The sequence below is a fragment of the Manis pentadactyla genome, chromosome 5, assembly GCF_030020395.1.
Source record: "Manis pentadactyla isolate mManPen7 chromosome 5, mManPen7.hap1, whole genome shotgun sequence".
Classification (NCBI taxonomy): Eukaryota; Metazoa; Chordata; class Mammalia; order Pholidota; family Manidae; genus Manis; species Manis pentadactyla.
The window spans coordinates 13,138,869-13,152,630 of record NC_080023.1 but is presented as its reverse complement, the minus strand read 5'-3'; positions in this window follow the sequence as shown (position 1 = coordinate 13,152,630).

Below are 13,762 nucleotides of genomic sequence, written 5' to 3'. Positions count from 1 at the left end.
AGCAGAAAATCAAGTAGAAGGAAAACTGAGAATGTGTTGTCCTCGGAGTACGGTGACACCAGCATATCGAGAAGGAGTGAATGAACGGCAATGTCAGGTGCTACTGAGAAGTCAGGAAAAATGAAGGCTGAGCTCTGACATCTGGGCTGAGCTCCGAGGAGGTCACTGATGGGCTGACCAGCAGTCTCAGTAGATGAGCTGGGGTAAAAAATTCAAGGGGGCTTACATGGGCACGGAGAACAGGAGTTGGTGTGCACACAACTTTAACTCAGTGTAGGTGCTGTGCTGGAGTCTTCAGAAGTTTATCCCTGAACGGAATCTAGAGCAATTGATGGGGCTTTTGAAACTGCCTTATTCTTGCATATACTCTCTTGCTGAAATCCTTTCTCAGGGAGCAGATTTGGTTCCCGTAATTTGCTCCCTGGTTTATTGAATTTTCAGGTTCCCTGAACCTGAGCTTTCCTGGAGCCCGTGTGCTCATTTGCTGCCACCCTCCAGACTGAAGCTTCTGCTGTCTCTCCAGATGGGCTCTCACCAGTTCTGCGGTCCACCTGCGCATTCCTGGAAGCCGAGGGGCACACAGCTTCTGACAGTGGTCCGAGCCGCATGTCACAGGGCTGCAGGGAACTGGGAAGGCACCCACTGCAATTGTCTGTTCCATTAAACACTTGTAGCTTTTCTTTGGAAAGTTCAGGAAGAGTGTGACCTACACGCAGAAGCAGTATAGAGTAATTGTTAAACATAAGGACCCTGGGTGGGCCTCCCTGCATTTGAACATGATTCCCCTGCTTACTTGCTGTGGAACCTTGAGCATATCCCTTAATCTGTCCATGTCTCAATCATATGAGAAATGGAACAGTGGTGGCAACGCTCTGCAAGGATTAAACAGATGAATGCCTGCAGAGGACTGGCACAAAGTGCTCAGAAAGTATTTGTCATTCTTGTAACTTGTCTCTAGTTTGTATTGACATATGATGGGAAAATAATAATGTTGTTACCTTTTAAGAGCACATCAGTTCAGTAGTTCAATCAGCTGTTTGTTTAGCACCTTCCATGGTCAGGTACTGTGGGCAGACAGGGCATGTTAAAAATATGCACTGAATTGACAAATATATACTGACCTACTAGGATTTGCAAAACGCTGTGCAGGCATACAAAGGTGTATAAGAGAGATCTGCCTGAAAGGCATTTAAAGGCTTGTTGGGAGAGAAACAGGAACACAGAATGCTATTGTTTACTGTTTACTGGGCACCAGGAACTTTGATTACATTTTCATCTGATTTCACAATAACCCTTGGTTTTGGTGTCTTGGTTTATTCATCTCCCTACACACTTGCTAGGCTCTCTGCCCAGGGCATGCCTACCTAGCTGGTGGTTCCTGTGGTCCTGGAGTGAGCCCCTGCTGCCGCACTACCTGGAGGCAGCCCTCCTGCACACTGGCCAGCGGGCCCCCAGGGGCTGGGCTTCCCCAGCTGTGGCCTGGAGAGACCTGCAGAAGGGGGCCGCCGAGTTGGGGGAGGAGGATCCTGGAGAGATCTGTGGATAAACACTTCCTCCCTTGGATGGACTTTTCTGAGGTGCGATTGTTCATTCAGCCCCTCTGAGGACATCTCGTAAGACCAAGCAACCAGCTGCCCTTGTTACTCAGCTGTGACAGTCCAGGAACACACAGCCTAGGATCTGTTCTATTTCTTCCCTGCCTCACTCCTTTTCCTCTTCATTCCCACTTCCCCAAGATTGCATCACCCCAAAAGAAAGCTTTAGTACATAAGCTTTTCTTTTTCCTTTAAGGAGCTCCCATGATCATGGGATTTTTATTTATCTATCTATCAATCTATCTATCTATCTATCTATCTATCTATCTATCTATCTATCTATCTATCTATCTATCTATCTATCTATCTATCTGTCTGTCTGTCTGTCTGTCTGTCTGTCTATCTATCTATCTATCTATCTATCTCTATCTCTCTCTCTCTCTCTCTCTCTCTATCTAATCTATCTATCTATCTATCTATCTACAAATTTACTGAGGTAAAATTCACATACCATACAATTCACCCATTTAAAATGTACGATTCGATGGCTTTTAGTATATTCACAAGTTTTGCAAACATCACCACAATCTAGAATGTTTTCATTACTCTGAAAAGAAAATCTGCACCCCTTACCCATCACCCCGCAATACCCCCACCTTCCACAGCCTTAGACCACAAATACACTTTCATCTCTATTGATTTGTTTTTTCTAGATATTTCATACAAATAAAGTCATATAATATGTGGTTTCTCATGACTAGCTTCTTTCAGTTAGCATAATGTTTTCAAGGTTCATCTATTTTTGTAGCATGCATGAGTACTTCATTTTTAATTACCGAATAACATTCCATTGTATAGATTTGCCACATTTTATTTGTCCATTCATTAGTTGATAGAATTTTGAACTGTTTTCATTTTTTGGCTATTGTGAATTATGCTGCTCTGAATAGTCACATACAAGTTTTTGTGTGGACATATGTTTTCATTTCTCTTGGCTATATACTTAGGTATAGAACTGCTGGGTATCATATGGTAACTCTGTTTAAGCATTTTAAGAATTGCTAAACTATTTTCCAAAGTGGCTGCACTATTTAAATGCCCACCAGCATGGTATGATGGTTCCAGTTTTTCCATATCCTAGACCTACACTTATCATTCTCTGTCATTTTGATTATAGCCATCGTAGTGGGTGTGAAATGTTATCTCACTGTGGTTTTGATCTGTGTTTATCTCATAGCAGATTATATTGACCATCTTTTCAGTGTGTATTGGCCAATTGCCTGTCTTCTTTGGTGAAATGCCCACTCAGATCATTTGCCTATTTAAAACCTATGTTATTTGTCTTTTTATTATTGAGTTTGGATAGTTCTTTATATATTCTAGTACAAGTCCTTTATCAGATATATGATTTGCAAAAATGTTCTCACATTATGTGGGTTGTCTTTTCTCTGTGTCTTTCTCACAGAATGTGGGTTTTCTTTTCACATTATTGGTGGTTCCTTTGAAGCCCAAAGGTTTTAATTTTGATGCTGTCCAGTTAGTACATAGGCTTTGGCTTTGGACCATTTTCTAGGGAATTAGTGGAGACCCTGAAATGAAGTCAATTGTAGTCCGATTTTACTGGTGAGGAAAGTAAGGTCGTGAGGGATTAAGTAATCTCTGCAAACAGCAAAGCTAGTGTAGAGGGAAGCCAGAATTTGCACTGAATTCTATGGGATTCCTTAGTCCTGCTCTTAACCACTTCCCTGTATGGATGGCACGTGGGGTGTGCCGATTGAGTTTTGTGCCGATTGAGTCTTGTGCCAATTGCGTTTTGTGCCGATTGAGTTTTCACATTGGTATCTTGCCCCCATGGTGGGCTGATGATAATAAGTGGCATGCCTGAACCATCTGCCCTGTGCTCGGTGCTGTACACAACTTCTTGGCTTCTGTTCCTCACGTATCTTTTAGGGGTCCGCATAACCAACCTTCAAGACAGGGGCAGGATTTTCCAGTTTGCATCTTCCCATCCTCATTGGTGAGTGAATGTTGAATGAGTGGATGAAAGATAGGCTTGGAGAAATCCCCTCCTAATAAGTAATGGAGCCAGGGGTCCACAGCCCTCCACCCCCAGGTGTTTACATGATCCTCCGGCTAGGGAGGTAAGATTGTAATTTCTCCCTCCAATAGCCAGTGAATCCATCTTATTTCTGCCATCTGCCATTTTGTCTACCTCTTGTCTTCCTAGGCTGCAGGGTTGGAAACTCAGGTGCACCTTGTTTCCATACCTGGCCCTGCCCCATAACAATGCTGTGTGCAGTGGGCCAGTCACACCCCTGTCCTCAGATCCATTCCTTGCCTTTTTCTGCCCTGCTCTGTGTGCAGCACACTGCATTTCCCAGGCTCCTTTGCCAACTGGCTTCCTATAGGTTTTGGCAGTAGGGGGCCCTGGTAGAAAACATGAAGAGTTGGGGAGGAAACTGTAACATCCTCATGCCCCCTCCTGCCTCTGGTGGCGTCTCTCGGGGCAGTGACATCTTTGGCCGTGGCCGTGTCCCCTTCATAGCCCACTGGCCAGCTCCTCCCTCTTCTGCTAGCACCCAGCAGGCCTGCCAGGAACCTTCCCTTTGACTCTCAGCTCTTGGGTAGCAGTGGCTTTCTGCTGTTGCTAATCTTTGGGTCACCTCACCATCCCCTGTTTGGATTCTGGATTTTTCCATGTCCCTTATGGCCTGTTTCCTTATTAGACTCCCTTGTTTGGGTCATTTCTCTTTGCTGGCTGGTTTGTGACTGGTACAGTTTCCTCATCTGTAAATGGGAATGTCTTGCCAATGGGTTTCAGCCCCGGGCAAATTTGCTATGGATTCAGTGTGACCAAAGAAATTGACAGCAAAACGTTCTTTGGGGTGAAAGGGTTTAATATCCGGATTATTCTCCTGGCGGTAGGTCGAGCACTAGCGTCCCCGCCTCCGCACAGAGCACCGGGCCGAGCTCTCTATATAGCGCGATAATAGCTTATTGCCTACAGGTGTGGAGCGGTAGCCTAGCAACAGGCCAGTTACATCAGGTGGTTTAAGTTCAGTGAGGATCCTGGCCATAGGAACCCAACTTTCCCACAGGGAACAACAGTAAGATCTGCTTTATGGAGTAGCTATGGACAGTCAATGAGATAACACCTGATTATTATTTATTATAATTGTACTTGAGGGGTAATGATAGGCCTATCCTGGGAAAGAGCACTGACTTCTGCATTTTCAGTTTGCCCCAAAGCTCTTGGTCCTCATGCTCACAGTTTCCACTTCTCTCTCTGGGAAGGTGGCAATGACACCACCACTCACTCTGCAGGGCTGGAGCAGCGCCCTCGAGTAACCCGGGACTGGGAACGGCCCTCCTGGCACAAACACCTTTAGGGGAAGGTCAAGCCTGGGCTGTGACCTCGGGAGTACTCTCCCGTGTGACCTCGTGCTCCTCCTGGCAGCGTTTTCAAGTCACAGTTGTTAAAAAGCCCAGGAAATGAAAAGTTGAAATGATGCCACTGGGAAACCGTGAAGGGAGGCACTGCCGTCCACAGCTGAGAGCCTCTATGGGGCTTTGGAAGAAGGGTGGGAAGGTACCACTTCTGGTCTCGGTCCCCGAAAGAAAATTGAGGTGGAGTCCAAATTTTTTTTCCACAAGTTGATTTTTTTCATAGGTGATTGTGACACTCTAGCACTTAGATGTGAAATAAATACCAGCTGGGACATTTTAGGGAGAGGGAGGGAGTAAAATGCTCCATGGAGGCTAAAGGAAGTGTCAGACAGACTCCCACTTCCTTCCCTGGAGGCATCTGCTGTCTTGGGGCTTTTAAACAGCTGTGTGTGGGGAATTGTGGGTAGAAATCTGATGTTTTTCTAATGTCCTTGGCATTAAGGGAACCTCAGTATGTCCTAAGAAATACTCCTGAGTTAAACAAGTCCCTTTCTGACCACTGCCTTAGTTTCCTGGATATACCTTTGATCTATTTTCAGGGAGAATTTCCTACTCAAAATTTTGCATATTGTTCTAATCTATGGATAGAGTCATTTGGACTGGAAATCTGAATAAGAGAAAACTTAAAACATGCCACTTCACTGGTTATCTAAGAAATGCAAACGGAAAGAGGAAGATGGCAGTTATAATAGTTAACAAACTAGCAGTGATCTTTAATGCACGTGTTATCAGGTGTCTTTTTGAACCTTGCTCTGGTGGGAAGGCCAAATAGAACCTTTATGGAGGGGAAATTGATGTTCTCTATCAATACCCTTAAGATATTTTACCATTTGGCCTAGTAATCCCACATCTTCGATGCTGTGAAATAATTAGGAACAAGGGCAAAAATTTAGAATAGATAAATTAATTCCTGCATCATTAATTACTGAAATCTTTGAAACAACTTAAAAGACCAACAGAGGATTGTTGAATAATCACCACAGCTGACATTTATTGAGCTCTTGTTATCCTGTAGGTGCTTTACAAGCATTAACCTGTCCTCACCACTCTAATGAGGAAACTCCTCCATTTATGTCCATTTTACAGTTGAGAAGAGTGTGACATAGAAGTCACTTGCCCAAGGCCACAGTTAGGAAGTAGCAGGAGTCAGGATTTGAACAGGCATTCGTACTAGAGTCTGTGCACCCAGCCACTTTAGTATTCCAGCCTGCAAATAAGCCACCCAGTTAGCACAATGTAGTTGTGTTAATCATAAATATAATACTATTATTAAAGATCACATTTCCAAGAAATTATTAATGATGTGAGAAAATCTGTAATGCCAAGTGAAAGGCAGGATACCTGATATATGTGTGATAAAATGTGATGTGACCCCAATTGTTTCAGTCGCATTACACTGCCCTCTGTCAGTGTGAAGGCACACACCATTGTATATTTTACTGTCACTGAAGCCAGCAGTGTCTTACAATTGATGATGTATCATAGCTTAATTGGCAGTATCTTTGTGCCATAACACAATGGTGTAACTGAAAGCCAGCAATGCTTTAGATTCAGTGGAAAACTGTATACAGGCAATTGGGAACAACTGGGAGGAGATAGTCCAAAACACCAGCAAGTGGGGGGAGGTCTCGGGCTGTGGGCAACTCCTTATGTTTACATGAATGAGATGAATCTTTATCACTGGACTTTGCCTTTAGTCAGAGAATTTGGTTTGTTTCCTTTGTCATTCCTGGCAAGGCAAACATTCTGAAATGTCCAAAATTAAGTGACATAGGGATGGAGAAGGAGGGAGAGACACAAGGGAAGGTCTTCTGTCAATAGCTGTGGGCCATAGCTAACCAGGAACTCCACATTCCTGGATGAACAGTCATCTAGAAGGTCCCCAGGACCATCGCATCCCCCTTGCACATGACCAGTGTCTGACCTTCATCAACAAGCAACCCACAAACCTTCTTTATGAACTGACCACCTATTCCCAGGCTTTCCCCACTAGGAGTTATTTAGTCCGCCTTCCTTACCTGTAGCCAGGGTGAATTTAAAGACTGTTCTTTCCTTGAGGCCCCTCATCAACGTTCCCTATTTCTTGAGTCTGACAGACAAGCTGTTTTTGTGAACTGGCTTTGCTGCTGGTGGAGCAGAAGCTTCCTGTCTCAGGACTCAGTCCTTATTCTGGCTGCGTCTCTAAGGGCTCAGCAAACCTTTTTATTTCAGAGCTCTGTCAGTCTCTAGAGTTTTCAATTGGTCATCATTTAGTTAATTATTTGTCCTCATTTATTGAATGTCTGTCTTGCCTGTTGGGCTGTAACTAACAAGAGGTAGGCCCTTTTCGTTCTGTAAAACACAGCATCCCCCGTTCAGTTAGCTGTGTGGTCTGGCCAAGTACTTGACACATAGTAGCAGCCTTAAGTCTGACTCCTGGTCTGACGGACCCTCTCTTCACTTGGAATCTGTGGGGATGATAATATATGGTGCCTACAATGTCAGGCACCATTCTAATGCCTTATATCTATTTCATCTTCACAATTATCCTATTAGGTATTATTATCTCCCCATTTTACAGATGAGCAAACTGAGGCACAGGTGGGCAGCAGCTGCCCCCCCCCCCCCACAGCTGTGAGTGGCAGAACTAGGATTCCCCTTGAGAGGATGACTCCACGCTCTGAGCTCCCCACCAGCCTTTCAGGAGTTTGCCCTGTGACATTAAATGAAATTTTGTGCTTCCCTATGGTGGTCCCGTGGCAAATGACTATGCAAGCTGCAGGCGCAGCTCAGCTCATGCTGTGCTGTGAAGATGCCCTGTAGCCATTCTTGTCTGTTTTGCAAGACTCATAGCCCCTCACACGTGACCAGGACAAAAAATCCCAGCCCAGAATGCTTGAAAGAAGATAAACCAGTGTGGTTCATCTGTCCCTAGGAGACTCCTTTAGGAGAATAATGAGTGATCCTAGAGTTGTTTCCTCTCACACACAGATGGCATCACACACAGAAAGAACATTCATCGTTCTTTAGGGCACTTCCCTGATGTATCCATTGACATAACCTCTTCCTTGAAGCCACCCCTTATTGTAAAAACAGTATGTGAGATGTGCCCAAACCAAGGGGCTTTGGGGCAGTTTATCAGAATGTGCTGGCGGGCTGTCTCAGACCCTGATCTGACACTGAATAAACTTTTCTTAAGTGCCAAGTCATGTTGCTTTTATTTGACAGCCCTCAGAGTGTCCTTTGGAAGAGGGGGTCACTCCAGGAGGGCAAGTAGCTGGGCTACAGGGCCACCACTGATTGCTGAGCTGGGTGGGCAAGGAAGCCCAGCCAAAGCGTGCGTGATGGAAGAGGCAGGGCGATGGGGCACACACGCTCCCTCCTCTCCCCTGCGTTCCCTGCCCTCTCTCCTCCCCGTTCTCTCCTCCCGGCTTCCTTGTCTCCATGGTCCTCGCTTCTAGAAAAATGATAAGATATTGTAGGACATTCATTGCCCAACAGAAGGTAGAGTATAATTCTCTGTATAAAAAGTGTTAAAAACAATTCAACCAACTAAATTTGAAGATCTAATTGGTTTTATTAAGTGATTCATGAATCAGGCAGCATCCCATCCAGCAAGCAGAGAGATGCTCCACGGAGTTGTACAAAATGGGAAGTTTTTATAGCCGAAGAAGAGATTTAGGGATGGTTTCAGGTGAGGTCACCATCCCTCCAGAGGAGCAGGACCCCCCTCTGCAGATGACCTCACTAGTGGTCAGGAAATTCCAGACTGGTTGGCTTAAATCTCCACTCCTTCAAGAGGCTGAAGCTGCAGTTAGATTGGGCTTTACGCCCCAGTGTGGTGACTTGGTCCAGCAGAAATGACCCCATGTTGGGCCCGGGTTTTTAACAAAGTAATGCCCTTTTTTTAAGCTTTTCACTGAGTTCCTGCTAATTCTTAAAGAGCGAGGGTGGCTTAGGGGGGCTGCCTGTCTGGCTCCCACCGCCCTCCCGCCCCAGAGGGTCTCCGCACGCGACTGTCCCCTGCCCTGTGGCCGTGCTGCGTCTACCTCCCTGCTGGTCCAAGCATCACCTCCAGGGAAAGCCTTTCCTCGTCCCCTGACTGGGTCAGGTCCCACCGAGAGAGCTTTGCTGGTCTTCTTCAGAGCTGCATATTACCCTTGTTTGTGTGATCATGATTAGTGTCCCCCAAAAGCCCTTAAGCCCCATGAGACTGTTTGCCCTTTTGTTTTTTAACTCACTGTGGTACCTCCAGCTCCTATCAGTGCCTGGCACACAGGAGGGGCCACATGATGTCTGTGAAATGGGGGGACTACCCTGGAGGAGTGGCAGAAATCACAGCCCTCCCAAGAGCATGCAGGCTGCCAAGAACCCCTGTGGGGGTCTGCTTGGCTTTGAACCCTGTCTGCTGTCCTGGCTGGGGTGCTTCAGAACCCTACTGTGAGAGTGCTGTTTATAAGAAATGTGTATTTGGTCTTAGTCCTTCTTTAGGGCACACAATTCTGGAGACCCTTGGAAATTCCTCAGCGGTGAGAGCCCCTGGGGGGACAAGCACTGACCTCTTCTAATGCTTTGTCCCAGAACCACCACTTGTCCACATGGCCCGCTCCCTCAGGCCGTATGCTGGGTATAAAGTATGTTGATGGCCTGGGGCTGGCCAAATCCAGGCCCACCTTATCTATGGAAACATCACATTGGGAGGCAGGCCCCTTGGACTAAGGTTTTGCTCCTTGGGGCCCTTGTTCCACAAGAATGGTCCCTTCTAGCAAAGCCTGTAGTCTCTGTCCCCTCGGCCCAGGCACCCATGTGACCTTTGTCCCCTCCTGCACGTAAGTAGTTCCCTTTCTGTCCACGATCCGTGCACAAATTTGTTCAGCTGCTGCTCCTAAGTCCCAGTAAAGCCTCATGTCTCCTACATAAGGTGTCTCTAGATCTTCTCAGTGTCTTGAGAGCTTTCCCAACGCAGCTCCCTGCTTGGGCCTGTGGGATCCACACAGCCCCTAGGTGTCTTTTGTTGTGTTAATGCAGTGGCTTTGGACCCCTGGAAAGAATGCTGGGCTGGGGGTGGGGTGGGGGAATAGTAGGGGTTCAGGGCGGCTGCGTGAGGACCAAACACTTACTCAGAGGGCAGCTGCTTTCCAGACCAGCCCCCTGACCTTTGGGGAGGAGAGAGTGGCTCAAGGTTGAATTGATTGCCATTGGCCAATGATCTAATCATCTGTGCCTATGTAATGAAGCTGCCATAAAACCCGAAAGGATGGGCTTGGAGAGCTCCCAGGCTGGAAGTGGGGAGAGAGGCGCTGTTGGAGAGGGTGTGGAAGCTCAGAGCCTCTTCCTCTATACCCGGCCCTCTGCGTCTCTTCCATCTGGCTGTTCCTGAGTTACATCCTTTTATAATAAACCAGATTTATAGTAAGTAGAACATTTCTCTGAGTTCTGTGAGCCACCCTAGCAAATTAATCAAACCCAAGGAGGGGACCTTTGGAATATAGCCTATTGGTCAGGAGCATGGGTGACAACTTGGGTTTGATTGGCATCTGAAGTGGGTGGGGAACCGTGCTGTGGGGTCTGACACTCTGCAGGTAGATAGTGTCAGAACTGAGCTGAATTGTAGGACACCTGGCTGGTGGCAGAGAGTTTCATGGTGTGCTGGAAGCCTCCACATGCTGAAACTGGCGTCAGAATCCTTACCTGCCAACTTCCTCTTACCTGCCAGACATCTTTCTTCCTTAGTCTTGTGCCAGATGAAATGACAGCACCTAGTGGCACAAGGAAGACGGGTGCTGTGGGCCAAGTGAGGATGCTTGACTGCAGGCTCTCAGCTCTGCTGTGGTCTTGTCCATGTCATATGAAGAAGACTTAGGGGTGGGTCCTGCACCTCTGCTTTTGAGGAAACAGCACAGACATGAGAATCAGAACATTTGACATTAATTCTTTGGATTTATCCCTCACTCATGCGCCACACTAAGACACTTTCTTTCATCTGTGGTTTAGCAATTCTTTTCTACTTCCAAGAGGCTCAGACAATCATCACTGGGATGTGGGGATCCCCCAGAAGGGTTAATAATTTGGTGTTTCTTCAGACAGATGAAAAATATCTCTTGTGGAGAGAAATAGAGTTTTGGTTAATAAAAATTTCATGCAGATTGCTCTTAAAAAGAAAAAAAAACACCACTCGTGTATTTCCATGGGCAGAAGCAGACCAGCCTTTTGGAGATACTTATGCAACATTGCTCATTCTGCAGTGTTTATGCTGCATTCCCGGTTTTCCTATGCATCTTCAAACCAGACCCTTGGGAGGCGCATGAAAGGGCTTGCAGTTCAGGTAGGCAAGAGCTGGTAAGCAGCAAAAGTAAACGTGATCCAAATCAGCATTTCAGCCCATGGCAGTGGTGGGCTTTTAGCTGCCTGTGACCCCAGAAGTTGGAAAACAAACACAGATGAGAGGAATTTTTAAAGTGTCCACTTGGTGGAGCTGTCAGCTTAGGTGGCCGTGGCACTGGCGTACTTAGCTACCAGGCATTTCACTGCCTTTCAGTGACTCTTTGAAATTGATGCTCCAGACCACTTCTTAACTCTTTCACAGATTCCACAGCTTGCAACTAGAAGATGAATAAATTCTGGAGATCGAATGCACAGCATAGTGCTTATAATAACAATGTTGACTCTATTATATACTTTATAGCTGTTGAGAGAGTAGATCTTAAATGTTCTCACCACAAAAAAGAAGTGATAATTATGTGACGTGTTATTGAATGCTGCCGTGGTAATCATATTGCACTATATAAATGTATCAAACCAACAAGCTGTACATCTTAAACTTATCAATGTTACATGTCAGTTCTATCTCAATAAGACCAAAACCAAAAACTAAGAACAACATTTGGCATGATTTTTGCCAGTTTCACCCACAGGATGCTAAGCGTCAGAGAAGCACTGAATGGTAAGGCTCCCGAGATGCTGCTCAGTGTTTTTCTTCCCCTCACTTAGTTAGTTGGTAAAGAATCATCTAGGGAACTTATTAAAAATGGATTCTTGGAACTCTCCTCAGTTCTGGATCAGTAGTGGTGGGGTGGAGCCATGTCTTAGTTCCTTTTTGCTACATAACAAATCACCTTCAAACGTAGTGACTTAAAAGAATAGTACTTGTTTACTTTCATACTTTCTGTGGCTCAGGAATTTGGGGGTGGCTAATTTGGGGGTTCTGGCTCAGGGTCTCCCATGAGGTTGCTGTCAGGTGTCACCTGGGGTTACATTCATCTGAAGGCTTGACTGGGGCTGGTACAGCCACCTGAGGGTGCTGGCAAGTTGTTCCAGGACGAATTCAGGACAGGAAGGAAGTGCTAGGCTGGCTCAGCTGATTCAGCTCCAGGGCCTGTCTGGGGACGGCAGGGTTTTAAATGCTGGTTCTTCTGTTGGATGGATCCCTGCTGGGGTCCTCTGATGGGCAGCCCTGAACATAGCTTTCCTCTCCAGCAGGTGTAGCCCTTGGCCCCTAGGCTTCTGCAGTTCCCTTCTTTGCTGGGTCACTTTGTCCTTCCAGGCCATCCTCCTGGGCAGTGTCCTTTCAAAGATGGCTGGATTTTGCTCCTTCCCACATGGCCCACATCTGGCCTGTGGGAAAATATGAGCCTTTGCCTCCCTTTTCCCTTCCCTTCTTTGAATGACAGGAAGGGGAAATGCCACAGCTCCCCAACAGATTCCCCCAGACACTGTGTCTCTCCTGCCACTGGTTGGAGGTGGGTGTTCAGGGACTCTGCAGTGGCTTCCCAGTGTCTTGATGGGCCCTGCACAAATGGTCTAACACTCTCCTGGGAACATGGGGACTTGGTACCTGTCATGCTCTCAGCCTGTGGGCATCAACAGGAAAACTGACACACCAAGTTCCTTTGGATATCCGGTTCCATCTCTCCATACTCCAATGTTAAAGCTTCTCTAAACACCAGAGACTCTTGACCCTCTCCACTTGGGGATCCCAGGGGTAACGGGAGTGTGGTGTGTCAGAGCGGGTATCCCCCTGACTTAGTCTGTTTGGGCTGCTGTAACAAAGTACCACAGACTTGGTGGCTTATAAACAAGAGAAATGTATTGGCTATGAAGTCAGAGATTAGGGTACAAGTATGGCTGGGGGAGGCTCCTCTTCAGGGTCCAAGACTTCTCATTGTATCCTCGTATGGTAGAAGGGGCTGGGGAGCTCAGTGGAGTCCCTTTAACGAGGGCCCTAATCTCATCATGAGGGCTCCATGCTCGTGACCTAAGCACCTCCTAAAGGCCCCACCTCCTGATACCATCGCAGGGGGCACTAGGTTTTCAGCACATGAGTTTGGGGGGCACATAACATTCAGACCATAGCAATCCTCAAGCACCAAACTCCTTCCTTTACTGTCTCGGAGGGTGGCACTCAGGTTAGGAACCATGTCACCCTGGACCAATCTTGCTCTTCCTCCCCTCCCCCATCCAGTTGCTCACCAAGCCCTACTGATTTTACCTCCTAATTATGCCTTGAATATACCCTTCCCTCCTACCTCTGCTCTCCCCGCTCCAGGCATTGCCCCACCAATTGCCTTCATCAGCCTCTTCTCCACCCAATTTGGCTGGTTCCTCCTACACCTGTGGTAGCCTACACTTCAGGAGCCTTTATGAAACTTCATGTCTTTGACCAAAGGCTAAGCTGTGTTAGGTATCTGTCCTTTGCTCCTATGATTTTCTGTGCCATCATTGGACACCTCTTATTCACAGCCTCGCATCCTGCCTGTCTGCATTTGATTCAGCCATTGTTGAGGCTGCCAATTTTCAGCATG